Source organism: Dendrobates tinctorius, unplaced genomic scaffold (assembly GCF_039654945.1).
Source record: "Dendrobates tinctorius isolate UK_male_01 unplaced genomic scaffold, ASM3965494v1 ptg000020l, whole genome shotgun sequence".
Taxonomy (NCBI): domain Eukaryota; kingdom Metazoa; phylum Chordata; class Amphibia; order Anura; family Dendrobatidae; genus Dendrobates; species Dendrobates tinctorius.
In genome coordinates, this window is record NW_027361688.1 from 16,238,180 (window position 1) to 16,253,471 (window position 15,292).

The 15,292-nt window shown below is 45.9% G+C and overlaps 1 long non-coding RNA gene across 1 annotated transcript in view; it reads right to left on the minus strand.

The window, feature by feature from the left end:
- Positions 1–208: 208 nt before the first annotated feature.
- The window catches only part of LOC141083491 (uncharacterized), a 37,966-nt gene continuing 22,882 nt past the window's right edge, over positions 209–15,292 (minus strand). Inside the window, exon 2 of the long non-coding RNA XR_012230732.1 lies at positions 209–467. This is a non-coding gene — a long non-coding RNA (uncharacterized lncRNA). The remainder of the gene's footprint in view (positions 468–15,292) is intronic.

Genomic DNA, 15,292 nt, shown 5'->3' on the forward strand with positions numbered 1-15,292 from the left:
ATATGTGATTGATGACCAGGCAGAAAAAAGTTGGACTGGACAAGGGCTGAGCGGTGGGATAGGGTAGCTCCAAGTAAGATTTTTATTTTATTTTTTTTGCCTTTTTTTTAACCCTATAAGATTGGAAACACTTTCAGATTTACCTAAAGTTAGACAAAAAAAATAAAAAAAATTGGGTAAATCCCAAAGATTTGCAAAAACTCAAAACTTGCTTTGCTCAATCTTTGCAGCTGAATATTTTATTTTTAGAACTTTCGAGCGTCAAAATAATTTTATTTTTGAATCAAACCCACAGGACAATGAAGATGGGAGTTTGTTATCATGTACAAAGTACAGGCGGACACATTCCGTTCACTTCTGTCTCGTTCCGTCGCTGCAGCGCTTCTCCCGGCTTATCCATGGGACGACATTTCCCCAAGACGGAGCAGAATTTTCTTCGGAAGGAAATGATCCGCGGGATCTTCACACTACGGATGAAGCACATGTCATGTAATGATTAACCCTTAGGACCCCAATGCTGCGAAGAGAAGTACTCCACCCACTAAATATTCACAGCCGGCAAGAAAATCCCCTCCGAGACCCTGACACACCGCGCCGCATTGCTCCAGAGCGGCTCAGCGTCCCTCACACTCTGGTAGGTGCCATCATCCTGTGTCCTCTGCGGTGCATGTACATGGCCACAGCCCGTGGTGCAGACACCTCTGATGGGACGGGGGCACATGGGCCTGGGGGGTTTAGCTTGACAACTGACAACTCTCATCAATGGTCAGAAGACTTAATGTCCCTCTGCGGCATGTTCCTCCCGGTGACCTCCGCAGCAGCGGATGGCGAGCAGTGTGTGCTAGGACTGTGCGGACACCGAGCGCATCGGGAGGCTCCTAATAGCTGCGAGTAATTAGATTTCACTCTGACACTGAAGGGCGGAAAAGTGCAAAGGAGCCTGTGTGCGACTATGCCCCAAGCCCCCGAGTCACTATGATATCGGGTTAGGATGTTCTGCAGCAGCTGAGATGTATTGTGAGGTTCTACAGCAGTTGAGGTGTATTGTGAGGTTCTGCAGCAGCTGAGGTGCATTATGAGGTTCTGCAGCAGCTGAGGTGTATTGTGAGGTTCTGCAGCAGCTGAGATGCATTATGAGGTTCTGCAGCAGCTGAGGTGTATTATGAGGTTCTGCAGCAGCTGAGGTGTATTATGAGGTTCTGTAGTAGCTGAGGTGTATTATGAGGTTCTGCAATAGCTGAGGTGTATTGTGAGGTTCTGCAGCAGCTGAGGTGTATTATGATCTTCTGCAGAAACTGAGGTGTATTATGAGGTTCTGCAGCAGCTGAGGTGTATTATGATCTTCTGCAGAAACTGAGGTGTATTATGAGGTTCTACAGCAGCTGAGGTGTTTATTATGAGGTTCTGCCGCAGCTGAGGTGTATTATGAGGTTCTGCAGCAGCTGACGTGTATTATGAGGTTCTGTAGTAGCTGAGGTGTATTATGAGGTTCTGCAGTAGCTGAGGTGTATTATGATCTTCTGCAGCAACTGAGGTGTATTGTGAGGTTCTGCAGCAGCTGAGGTGTATTATGAGGTTCTACAGCAGCTGATGTGTATTATGAGGTTCTACAGCAGCTGATGTGTATTATGAGGTTCTGCCGCAGCTGAGGTGTATTATGAGGTTCTGCAGCAGCTGAGGTGTAGTGTGAGGTTCTGCAGCAGCTGAGGTGTGTATTATGATGTTCTGCAGCAGCTGAGGTGTATTATGAGGTTCTGCAGCAGCTGAGGTGTATTATGAGGTTCTGCAGCAGCTGAGAAGTATTATGAGGTTCTGCAGTAGCTGAGGTGTATTATGAGGTTCTGCAGCAGCTGAGAAGTATTATGAGGTTCTGCAGCAGCTGAGGAATATTGTGAGGTTCTGCAGCAGCTGAGGTTTATTATGATGTTCTGCAGCAGCTGAGGAGTATTATGAGGTTCTGCAGCAGCTGAGATGTATTATGAGGTTCTGCAGCAGCTGAGGTGTATTGTGAGGTTCTGCAGCAGCTGAGGTGTATTACGAGGTTCTGCAGCAGCTGAGGTGTGTTATGAGGTTCTGCAGCAGTTGAGGTGTGCATGATGCTCTGCAGCAGCTTTGTATTATGATGTTTTGCAGCAGCTGAGGTTTGTATTATGATGATGTTCTGCAGCAGCTGAGGTATATTATGATGTTCTGCAGCAGCTGAGGTGTATTGTGAGGTTCTGCAGCAGCTGAGGTGTATTATGAGGCTATGCAGCAGCTGAGGTGTATTATGAGGTTCTGCAGCAGCTGAGGTGTATTGTGAGGTTCTGCAGCAGCTGAGGTGTATTATGAGGCTATGCAGCAGCTGAGGTGTATGATGAGGTTCTGCAGCAGCTGAGGTGTATGACGATGTTCTGTGTAGTAAATCCTGTGTCAGCTGTAGAAGTGATCTGTGACTCCCTCCTTCTGCCATAAACAGGTGACACAATCTGTGCGGCCGCTGATTTCTGGATCTTATTGTCAGTTTCTGACGTTCCTGATATCAGTCCGGTCACTGGGGAATATCTGCCGATGTCGGACATATTCTTACTATTATTTTATTTTAGTTATCATCAGAATATTAGAGAAAAAAAAGAAAAAAGAAAGCGCAGCCCTCATATGGCTATATGAACAGGTAAATAAAAAAGTTCCAAGAGGAAAAACAAAAGTCCAAAAACGAACAATCGATGGTACTTACAGGGAATGTCATCAGAAAATGGACTATTTAAATCAGGTTTTTTGTGTTAAATGTTATTATTTTAATTTATTTTTTTTTCCATATCACAAACTTAGCTGAAAATAAAAAAATAGAAATCTCACAATTCTCACAGCGGCTGTTTGGGGGGTTTACTATTCTCTAACTTCCTGTAGTTTCAGGAAATGCACACATACATTAGCAGCAATGGACGGACTCCTCCCCTGTTTGTTAGTATTGAGGCATCTAATGAGTGTGTGCAAAGTTCGTTTCGAAGGAAGACGGAGAAGGGTCAGAGGAGACGTCGACTGGAGTGATAGTTTTAATATATATATATGGTATGTACACACCCCGTGCTGCACTTGCAGCTGAATTGAACCTTATGGCTCAAAAACAATCCATTTACCTAGTTAAGACCCTTATTGTCAGATGCTCATTATTAATTATTCATGGCGACTATTCATCCTTTATTATAAGGATTTTTTTTTTCTGCTGTGTCTTCAAGAAGATGCGAGTGCTTCCTAAATTAATAATGTAGATATTGATTCCACTCAGGGAGATGTTACTGTATTTCACTCTGCTCTTCGCTTTCATCATTGAGCCAGTGCTGAGGTTGAGGATGATGGCAGTGATTATGGTGATTTTTTTTTTGATTTTTTTTTTTACTTTTATCACTTTATATCCTTATTTTATGCATTTTTGGATTATTTTTTAATTTCGGATCGGCTGTTTTTCGCTACAGGCCCTTAGTATCCTCTTCCGGCGATACGCCCGATCGCATGTCGCAATGATGGCACTCAAAAGAGTCCAGGCTGTAAATCGAATCCCAAAAATTTCGATCAAAAATTTTTTTTTAGGGAAATTCATAATCGTTTCCATTTGCATAAGGTGACCTCATTCATAGACTGCTGTCACCAATTTTATGACTGTGACTTTTTTCACATTGTGGCTTTCTGCTACTGCCACTAGAGGGAGCTCTCTGCAGACAGATTGATATGGCTCCCACTGAGGATGAAGGGGTGTTTTGCATTTCTGACATTTTCGGCTGCACATGCGCAGCTATATTCAATGACTTAGCAGCGAAAGATTGGCTGTGGATGTGCTATATATGTCAGATAGTAAAACCCCTATAATACCATCTGTGTAAATCCAAAAAAACAGTGAGGTCCCCTAGTGGTGGCTGTGTAAATCTATATACAGTGAGCTCCCCCTAGTGGTGGTTGTGTAAATCCATATACAGTGAGCTCCCCCTAGTGGTGGTTGTGTAAATCCATATACAGTGAGCTCCACCTAGTAGTGGCTGTGTAAATCCATATACAGTGAGCTCCCCCTAGTGGTGGCTGTGTAATGCCATATACAGTGAGCTCCTTCTAGTGGTGGCTGTGTAAATCCATATACAGTGAGCTCCTTCTACTGGTGGCTGTGTAAATCCATATACAGTGAGCTCCCCCTAGTGGTGGCTGTGTAATGCCATATACAGTGAGCTCCTTCTAGTGGTGGCTGTGTAAATCCATATACAGCGAGCTCCTTCTAGTGGTGGCTGTGTAAATCCATATACAGTGAGCTCCGTCTACTGGTGGCTGTGTAATGCCATATACAGTGAGCTCCTTCTAGTGGTGGCTGTGTAAATCCATATACAGTGAGCTCCCCCTAGTGGTGGCTGTGTAAATCCATATACAGTGAGCTCCTCCTAGTGGTGGCTGCGTAAATCCATATACAGTGAGCTCCCCCTAGTGGTGGCTGTGTAAATCCATATACAGTGAGCTCCCCCTAGTGGTGGCTGTGTAATGCCATACACAGTGAGCTCCTTCTACTGGTGGCTGTGTAAATCCATGTACAGTGAGCTCCCTCTAGTGGTGGCTGTGTAAATCCATACACACTGAGCTCCCCCTAGTGGTGACTTCGTAATGTCATATACATTGAGTTCCCCCTACAAGTAGCTGTGTAAATCCATATACAGTGAGCTCCCCCTAGTGGTGGCTGTGTAAATCCATACTCACTGAGCTCCCCCTAGTGGTGACTGCGTAATGCCATATACAGTGAGCTCCCTCTAGAAGTGGCTGTGTAAATCCATATACAGTGAGCTCCCCCTAGTGGTGGCTGTGTAAATCCATATACAGTGAGCTCCCCCTAGTGGTGGCTGTGTAAATGCAAATACAGCTATCTCTTCCTAGTGGTGGCAGTGTAAATCCATATGCAGTGAGCTCCTCCTAGTGGTGACTGTGTAAATCCATTTCCAGCGAGCTCCTCCTAGTGGTGGCTGTGTAATTCCATATGCAGTGAGCTCCTCCTAGTGGTGGCTGTGTAAATCCATTTACAGTGAGCTCCCCCTAGTGGTGGCTGTGTAAGTCCATATACAGTGAGCTCCCCCTAGTCGTGGCTGTGTAAATCCATATACAGTGATCTCCCCCTAGTGGTGGCTGTGTAAATCAATAGACAGATAGCTACCCCTAGAGATGGCTATGTAAATGCATATACAGTGAGCTCCCCCTAGTGGTGGCTGTGTAAATGCATATACAGTGAGCTCCCCCTAGTGGTGGCAGTGTAAATGCATATACAATGAGCTCCCCCTAGTGGTGGCTGTATAAATCCATATACAGTGAGCTCCTTCTAGTGGTGGCTGTGTAAATCCATATACAGTGAGCTCCTTCTAGTGGTGGCAGTGTAAATGCATATATAGTGAGCTCCCCCTAGTGGTGGCTGTATAAATCTATATACAGTGAGCTCCCCCTAGTGGTGGCTGTGTAAATCCATATACAGTGAGCTCCCCTAGTGGTGGCTGTGTAAATCAATATACAGCGAGCTCCTTCTAGTGGTGGCTGTGTAAATCCAAATACAGTGAGCTCCCCCTAGTGGTGGTTGTGTAAATCCATATACAGTGAGCTCCCCCTAGTGGTGGCTGTGTAAATCCATATACAGCGAGCTCCTTCTAGTGGTGGCTGTGTAAATCCAAATACAGTGAGCTCCCCCTAGTGGTGGCTGTGTAAATCCATATACAGTGAGCACACCCTAGTGGTGACTGTGTAATGCCATATACAGTGAGCTCCCCCTAGAAGTGCCTGTGTAAATCCATATACAGTGAGCTCCCCCTAGTGGTGGCTGTATAAATCCATATACAGTGAGCTCCTTCTAGTGGTGGCTGTGTAAATCCATATACAGTGAGCTCCTTCTAGTGGTGGCTGTGTAAATCCATATACAGTGAGCTCCCCCTAGTGGTGGCAGTGTAAATGCATATACAGTGAATTACCCCTAGTGGTGGCTGTATAAATCCATATACAGTGAGCTCCCCCTAGTGGTGACTGTGTAATGCCATATACAGTGAGCTCCCCCTAGAAGTAGCTGTGTAAATCCATATACAGTGAGCTCCCCCTAGTGGTGGCTGTGTAAATCAATAGACAGTTAGCTCCCCCTAGTGGTGGCTGTGTAAATCCATATGCAGTTAGCTCCTCCTAGTAGTGGCTGTTTAAATCCATATACAGTGAGCTCCCCCTAGTGGTGGCTGTGTAAATCAATAGACAGTTAGCTCCCCCTAGTGATGACTGTGTAAATCCATATACAGTGAGCTCCTCCTAGTGGTCGCTGTGTAAATCCAAATACAGGGAGCGCCCTCTAGTGGTGGCTGTATAAATCCAAATACAGTGAGCTCCTCCTAATGGTGGCTGTATAAATCCATATAAAGTGAGCTCCTCCTAGTGGTGGCTGTATAAATCCATATACAGTGCGCTCCCTCTAGTGGTGGCTGTGTTAATCCAAATACAGTGAGCTCCCCCTAGTGGTGACTGTGTAAATCCATATACAGTGAGCTCCCCCTAGTGGTGACTGTGTAATGCCATATACAGTGAGCTCCCCCTAGAAGTGGCTGTGTAAGTCCATATACAGTGAGCTCCCCCTAGTGGTGGCTGTGTAAATCCATATACAGTGAGCTCCCCTAGTGGTGGCTGTGTTAATCCAAATACAGTGAGCTCCCCCTAGTGGTGACTGTGTAAATCCATATACAGTGAGCTCCCCCTAGTGGTGACTGTGTAATGCCATATACAGTGAGCTCCCCCTAGAAGTGGCTGTGTAAGTCCATATACAGTGAGCTCCCCCTAGTGGTGGCTGTGTAAATCCATATACAGTGAGCTCCCCTAGTGGTGGCTGTGTAAATCAATATACAGTGAGCTCCTTCTACTGGTGGCTGTGTAAATCCAAATACAGTGAGCTCCCCCTAGTGGTGGTTGTGTAAATCCATATACAGTGAGCTCCCCCTAGTGGTGGCTGTGTAAATCCATATACAGCGAGCTCCTTCTAGTGTTGGCTGTGTAGATCCAAATACAGTGAGCTCTCCCTAGTGGTGGCTGTGTAAATCCATATACAGTGAGCACACCCTAGTGGTGACTGTGTAATGCCATATACAGTGAGCTCCCCCTAGAAGTGGCTGTGTAAATCCATATACAGTGAGCTCCCCCTAGTGGTGACTGTATAAATCCATATACAGTGAGCTCCTTCTATTGGTGGCTGTGTAAATCCATATACAGTGAGCTCCTTCTAGTGGTGGCTGTGTAAATCCATATACAGTGAGCTCCCCCTAGTGGTGGCAGTGTAAATGCATATACAGTGAATTCCCCCTAGTGGTGGCTGTGTAAATCCATATACAGTGAGCTCCCCCTAGTGGTGACTGTGTAATGCCATATACAGTGAGCTCCCCCTAGAAGTGGCTGTGCAAATCCATATACAGTGAGCTCCCCCTAGTGGTGGCTGTGTAAATCAATAGACAGTTAGCGCCCCCTAGTGGTGGCTGTGTAAATCCATATGCAGTTAGCTCCTTCTAGTAGTGGCTGTTTAAATCCATATACAGTGAGCTCCCCCTAGTGGTGGCTGTGTAAATCAATAGACAGTTAGCTCCCCCTAGTGATGACTGTGTAAATCCACATACAGTGAGCTCCTCCTAGTGGTTGCTGTGTAAATCCAAATACAGGGAGCGCCCTCTAGTGGTGGCTGTATAAATCCAAATACAGTGAGCTCCTCCTAATGGTGGCTGTATAAATCCATATAAAGTGAGCTCCTCCTAGTGGTGGCTGTATAAATCCATATACAGTGAGCTCCCCCTAGTGGTGGCTGTGTAAATCCATATACAGTGAGCTCCCTCTAGTGGTGGCTGTGTTAATCCAAATACAGTGAGCTCCCCCTAGTGGTGGCTGTGTAAATCCATATACAGTGAGCTCCCCCTAGTGGTGACTGTGTAATGCCATATACAGTGAGCTCCCCCTAGAAGTGGCTGTGTAAATCCATATACAGTGAGCTCCCTCTAGTGGTGGCTGTGTAAATCCATATACAGTGAGCTCCCCTAGTGGTGGCTGTGTAAATCAATATACAGCGAGCTCCTTCTACTGGTGGCTGTGTAAATCCAAATACAGTGATCTCCCCCTAGTGGTGGTTGTGTAAATCCATATACAGTGAGCTCCCCTAGTGGTGGCTGTGTAAATCCATATACAGCGAGCTCCTTCTAGTGGTGGCTGTGTAAATCCAAATACAGTGAGCTCTCCCTAGTGGTGGCTGTGTAAATCCATATACAGTGAGCACACCCTATTGGTGACTGTGTAATGCCATATACAGTGAGCTCCCCCTAGAAGTGGCTGTGTAAATCCATATACAGTGAGCTCCCCCTAGTGGTGACTGTATAAATCCATATACAGTGAGCTCCTTCTATTGGTGGCTGTGTAAATCCATATACAGTGAGCTCCTTCTAGTGGTGGCTGTGTAAATCCATATACAGTGAGCCCCCCCTAGTGGTGGCAGTGTAAATGCATATACAGTGAATTCCCCCTAGTGGTGGCTGTGTAAATCCATATACAGTGAGCTCCCCCTAGTGGTGACTGTGTAATGCCATATACAGTGAGCTCCCCCTAGAAGTGGCTGTGCAAATCCATATACAGTGGTGGCTGTGTAAATCAATAGACAGTTAGCTCCCCCTAGTGGTGGCTGTGTAAATCCATATGCAGTTAGCTCCTCCTAGTAGTGGCTGTATAAATCCATATACAGTGAGCTCCCCCTAGTGGTGGCTGTGTAAATCAATAGACAGTTAGCTCCCCCTAGTGATGACTGTGTAAATCCATATACAGTGAGCTCCTCCTAGTGGTTGCTGTGTAAATCCAAATACAGGGAGCGCCCTCTAGTGGTGGCTGTATAAATCCAAATACAGTGAGCTCCTCCTAATGGTGGCTGTATAAATCCATATACAGTGAGCTCCTCCTAGTGGTGGCTGTATAAATCCATATACAGTGAGCACCCTATAGTGGTGGCTGTATAAATCCATATACAGTGAGCTCCTAGTAGTGGTGGCTCTATGAAACCAAATACAGTGAGCCCCACCTAGTGGTGGCTGTATAAATCCATATACAGTGAGCTCCTCCTAGTGGTGGCTGTTAGAGTTGAGCGACTTTGGTCGGATCGGGTTTCATGAAACAAAATTTGTTTCAGATGAAACTCGTCCGGCTAGGGCAAAAAAAGTCGGAGTTTCGTCCGCTCAATGCCGACTTTTATTTCCCATTGACTTGCATTGGGGTCGGGTTTCGGAAGAAACTCCGACTTTTTTTTGCCCTAGTCAGACGAGTTTCATCTGAAACAAATTTTGTTTCATGAAACCCGATCCGACCAAAGTCGCTCAACTCTAGTGGCTGTATAAATCCATATACAGTGAGCTCCCCCTAGTGGTGGCTGTATAAATCCAAATACAGTGAGCTCCCCCTAGTGGTGGCCGTATAAATCCATATACAGTGAGCTCCTTCTAGTGGTGGCTGTGTAAATCCATTTACAGTGAGCTCCTTCTAGTTGTGGCTGTGTAAATCCATATACAGAGAGCTCCCCCTATTGGTGGCTGTGTATATCCATATACAGTGAGCTCCCCCTAGTGTTGGCTGTATAAATCCATATACAGTGAGCTCCTCCTAGTGGTGGCTGTATAAATCTATATACAGTGAGCTCCCCCTAGTGGTGGCTGTGTAAATCCATATATAGTGAGCTCCCCCTAGTGGTGGCTGAGTAAATCCATATACAGTGAGCTCCCTCTAGTGGTGGCTGCATAAAGTCAGATTTATATAATTTACTGAAGCTGAGCTCCTCTATCCAGATATATCATTAGATATGGCACAGGCACATATGGATCAGGTAAGTGACTGATGAATGTTTGAATGCTGCCACCTGCTGGGCGTGAGTAGTACTGCAGAGCTGCTTATTGCGTATTTCATGGAGAAGGAAGTGGAGTCAGGTCCCCTTTAAACTTCACTTTCCTTTTAAATCCATAGTAGTCCGTGATGCAGCAGGGATTTCCTCCATGCTCCCTACACTAATACAAGCGTTGATGGTTAGTACTTAGCGCTGTCCATTAATCTTCGGCTACGTATTGATGGACGTCTTCTCTAGGTTACAGAGTCGGCTTAAAGTCTGGTGTTAGGGATAAGTGACTTCAAAGATAAAAGCTGGGACTCGCTCCAAGGAGTCTGACGGGACTGCGGCCATAAATAATGGAGCAGTATGGACGCTGACTGTGGAAACACACCGAGCGCAGTCATGTCCTCATGCGTTTATTGGACGTCCATATAGATTACTATTTATTTGGTTCCCCTTTAGGTCGATGTAGCTGAGCTGCAGTACCACACGCGGCCTATAGAGTGGCGCTGTTTTGGAGGTAAAACAAAAAACAGACCCTTTTTTCTAACCTCGCTGAAGACTTAAAGGACATCATTTCACCATCGTGGAGGCTTACACCTCATACCCAAATTTCCCCCCTATGTGACCCCTCCAAATCAGAAGGAAAAATAATTTACGATCAGATCCTAGAGGGGTCCGACAACCAACACCTCAAATGTTCAGCTAGTATCGCCTCCAGAAGTGCAGTGTAGAAAACTGACAGTAAACGGTAAAGCGCTGCGGAATATGTTGGCGCTATATAAATAAAGATTAGAAGTAGTAGTAGTACAGCCACTACTAGAGTGAAGAGGGGCGGTGTTGCAGTACCCAAAACAGCCACTAAAAAGTCTACGGCACTGTGCTATTCTGGCTCCGTCCAATGTTTACACCTGGAGGTGATCGCAGGTGATTGCAGATGATCGCTTGAGGCCATGTTCACACGTTCAGTGTTTTGTCAGTATTTTACATCAGTATTTATAAGCCAAAACCAGGAGAGGAACAATCAGAGGAGAAGTATAAGAGAAACCCGTCACCACGTCTGGATTTCTCACCTACTCCTAGATTTGCTACAAATACTGAACGTGTGAACGTGGCCTTAGATGTCGAGCGGCAGGTCACTGACTGATCTTGTATTGATTACCAATCCTAAGGATAGGTCATTATTATAAAGGTAGCTGACAGTCCCCTTTTAATTATATTCTTTTCATCAATTTTTTTTACAAGACTGTAAGGGATTTCATCATAATAATATTGAGGATTATATAATTCATTATATTATAGGGGATTATATTATTATTTATTTATATAGCGCCATTAATTCCATGGTGCTGTATATGGGAAGGGGGGTTACATACAAAGTTATAGATATCGTTAACAGTAAACAAATTTACAATGACGGACTGGTACAGAGGGGAGAGGACCCTGTCCTTGCGGACTTACATTCTACGGGTTAGTGAGGAAGAGACAGAAGGTCTGGTGGTGATGAGGTGGCAGCTCAGGCGGTGGTGAGGCGGCAGAATGGTTATTGCAGGCTGTAAGCTTTCCTGAAAAGATGGGTTTTCAGGTTCCGTTTGAAGGATCCAAGGGTGGTGGATAATCGGACGTGTTGAGGCATGGCATTCCAGAGGATAGGGGATATTCGGGAGAAATCTTGGAGGCGGTTGTGTGAGGAGCGAATAAGTGTGGAGGAGAGTAGGAGGTCTTGGGAGGATCGAAGATTACGTGAGGGAAGGTATTGGGAGATTAGTTCAGAGATATAGGGAGGGGACAGGTTGTGGATGGCTTTGTAGGTCAGTGTTAGTAGTTTGAATTGGATTCGTTGGGGAATTGGGAGCCAATGGAGGGATTTGCAGAGGGGAGAGACAGGGGAGTAGCGAGGAGAGAGGTGGATTAGTCGGGAAGCAGAATTGAGGACAGACTGGAGTGGTGCAAGAGAGTTGGCAGGGAGGCCACAGAGGAGAGTGTTGCAGTAGTCAAGGCGGAAGATGATGAGGGCATGTACTAGAGTTTTAGTAGATTGAGGACTGAGGAAGGGACGGATTCTGGAAATATTTTTGCGCTTGAGGCGACAGGAGGTGGCAAGAGTTTGGACGTGTGGTTTGAAGGACAGGGCAGAGTCGAGAGTTACTCCGAGGCAGCGGATTTCAGGTGCGGGAGAGAGCGTGATGCCGTTTACCATAATAGATAGATCGGGTAGGGGAGATACGTGAGATGGAGGAAAGATAATGAGTTCAATTTTGTCTACATTGAGTTTTAGGAAGCGAGAGGTGAAGGAGGATATGGCTGATAGACACTCTGGGATTCTGGACAGCAGAGAGGTGACATCTGGGCCAGAGAGGTAGATCTGAGTGTCATCTGCATACAGGTGGTACTGGAAGCCATGGGACTTTATGAGTTGTCATAGGCCAAGAGTATAGATGGAAAAAAGTAGGGGCCCCAGGACAGAGCTTTGGGGGACTCCAACAGATAGAGGGCGGGATGAGGAGGTAGTGTGGGAGTAGGAAACGCTGAATGTGCGATCAGAAAGCTATGAGGCAATCCAGGACAGGGCAAGGTCTTTTATGCCAAGGGAAGAAAGAATCTGTAGCAGTAGGCAGTGGTCAACTGTGTCAAAGGCAGAGGACAGGTCAAGAAGGAGAAGGATGGAGAACTGTCTGTTAGCTTTGGCTGTAAGTCATCAGTAATTTTGGTCAGGGCAGTTTCAGTGGAGTGGTGGGGGCGGAAGCCAGATTGCAGGATGTCAAGGAGGGAGTTAGATGAGAGGTGGGAGGAAAGTTGAGCATGGACATGCTGTTCAAGGTGTTTGGAAGCAAACGGGAGCAGTGATATGGGGCGATAGCTGGGCAGAGCAGTTGGGTCAAGGTTTGATTTTTTTGAGGATGGGTGTTATGGTAGCATGTTTGAAGGCAGAGGGGAAGGTACCAGAAGTTAGGGATAGGTTGAAGAGATGGGTTAGGGCTGGAATGATCATGTTAGTGAGGTTAGGGAGCAGGTGGGAAGGGATGGGGTCAAGTGCACAGGTGGTGAGGTGTGATTTGGAAAGGAGATGAGTAAGCTCTCCTTCAGTGATGTGGGAGAGGGAGGTTATTAGAGAAGGGCAGAGGTCTGGTATGTGGAGCGGTTGGGGTGGTGGAACTGTAAAGGTTTGCCTTGTTTGGTCGATCTTGTTTTTGAAGTAGGTGACAAAGTCCTCAGCAGAGATGAGGGGAGTTGGAGGTGGCAGTGGTGGGCGGAGGAGAGAGTTGAAGGTGCTGAACAGTTGTTTTGGGTTGTGGGATAGTGAAGATACAAGGTTTGGGAAAAAGGTTTGTTTAGCAGAGGTGAGGGCTGATTTAAAGGCAAGTGTAGCTTGTTTGAGAGCAGTGAAGCCGTCTGGCAGGCGTGTCTTCTTCCAGCACCGCTCCGCGACCCTGGATGCTTGTCGAAGTTTTTTGGTGAGGTTGTTGTGACAGGGTTGCCTATTGGTTTGTCGCACTTTGCCATGCAGAAGAGGGGCGACTGAGTCTATGGCTGATGTGAGGGTGGCGTTGTAGAAAGCGGTGGCACTGTCCGTGTTGTGGAGTGAAGATATGGAGGACAGAGGTAGAAGAGAGTCTGAGAGTCTGTGTATGTTTAGGTGTGCGAGATTTCTGCGAGGATGTGTAGTGGCTGGACATGGGGGGCAGGTGAGGAGGACAAGGATGAGAAGGTGAGTAGATGGTGGTCAGATAGGGGGAAGGGAGAGGTTGTGAGATTAGATAGGGAACAGAGGCGGGTGAAGATGAGGTCTAATGTATGTCCATCTGTGTGGGTGGCTGTGGAGGACCACTGAGTAAGTCCAAGGGATGAGGTAAGTGACAGGAGTTTGGAGGCTGCTGGCTGGTGGGTGTCAATGGGGATGTTGAAGTCCCCCATGATGATGGTGGGGATGTCAGAAGAGGGAAAGTGGAGGAGCCAGGTGGAGAATTGGTCAATGAAGGCAGTGGCTGATCCCGGTGGTCGGTATATGACAGCCACTTGGAGATTAGAGGGAGAGTAAATACGGACAGAGTGGACCTCGATAGAAGGGCTTATACCATCTATTATAGGGGATTATATCATGCTTTGTTCAGTATCCTGCTTCTTTGCAAAATTGCAAATTACTTTGCTGTTAATAATGTGCCGGATTAGCACATTATGAATTAATATTTTTTCTTTCAGAATTTTTTTTTTCTTTACAGATATTTACCATTTTTGCTCGTTCTTCGCAGGCAGCACAGGCGCGGTTGTTGTCCGGGCTCAGCACATCAATACTTATGTAGGTAATCAGTAATTGGCAGCCATATGATTCAGTAATGCTGGAATAGGAGACTCACCTGTGACCCCTGTGGTCACCAGTGGTATTGCGTTTGTTTATTTTTTTGTTTTTTCTACTACATATTTGCTTGTTTCTACACCTCCCCCTTTCCTTAAAGGGCTTATGCGCCTTCAATAACTGTCAGACACTGATATTCTTGATTCCTCCATTTAAGGCTGTGTCGGCGAGCATGCATGTGTTTTCAATAGGGAGAGGGGAATCTCCTGTGGGATCGAGGGGTCGACATGGTGAAATCCAACATGCAGAATTCTTTTTTTCCCTGCACCTTCTGTCAATGAAGAGCGTTGATCCTATTATTAGTCCTGATGATCGATCGCTGAACGATCTAAATTGACCATCTATGATAGCGTATATGGATAGAATTTTTTTTTGTACCAATGTTTGTGACATCAGATGCCCCCAAAAGCCAGAAATGGAGAATTTCCAAAGAAAGCGGCTTATCCATGTTTCCTATACATTCCAGTATGCTACAATTCACTTGTTTGTGAGCTCCCTCTAGTGGCTGCATGTTGCATCTACAGGATGTGATTGTGATACAATGTTTCAAACAGTAATATAAAAAATATCAGAATTTAAAGGGACGGTAAACCTAAAGTGACAGACGGTAAATACGTATATACCGTGGACTTATCTGATGTTTATGGAGGTTCTAAGACCTGGAGATATGGGACATAAAGCAATATTTATAGGAAGCCGGGATTTTTCTGGATTTCTTTTCACTTTTCCCTCTGAGCAATAGATTGCATTTGGAAGCACATCACATGCAGAAAAGATACTCTAGACTTAGATGTTGACATGAAAGTCCTTGCACCTGTCTACTACACCTGCCCTTGCTGCTGCAGAACCTCATAATCCTCACTCCAGCTGCTGCAGAACCTCATAATCCTCACTCCAGCTGCTGCAGAACCTCATAATCCTCACTCCAGCTGCTGCAGAACCTCATAACCCTCACTCCAGCTGCTGCAGAACCTCATAATCCTCACTCCAGCTACTGCTTAACCTCATAATCCTCACTCCAGCTGCTGCAGGACTTCATAATTCTTACTCCAGCTGCTGCAGAACCTCATAATCCTCAC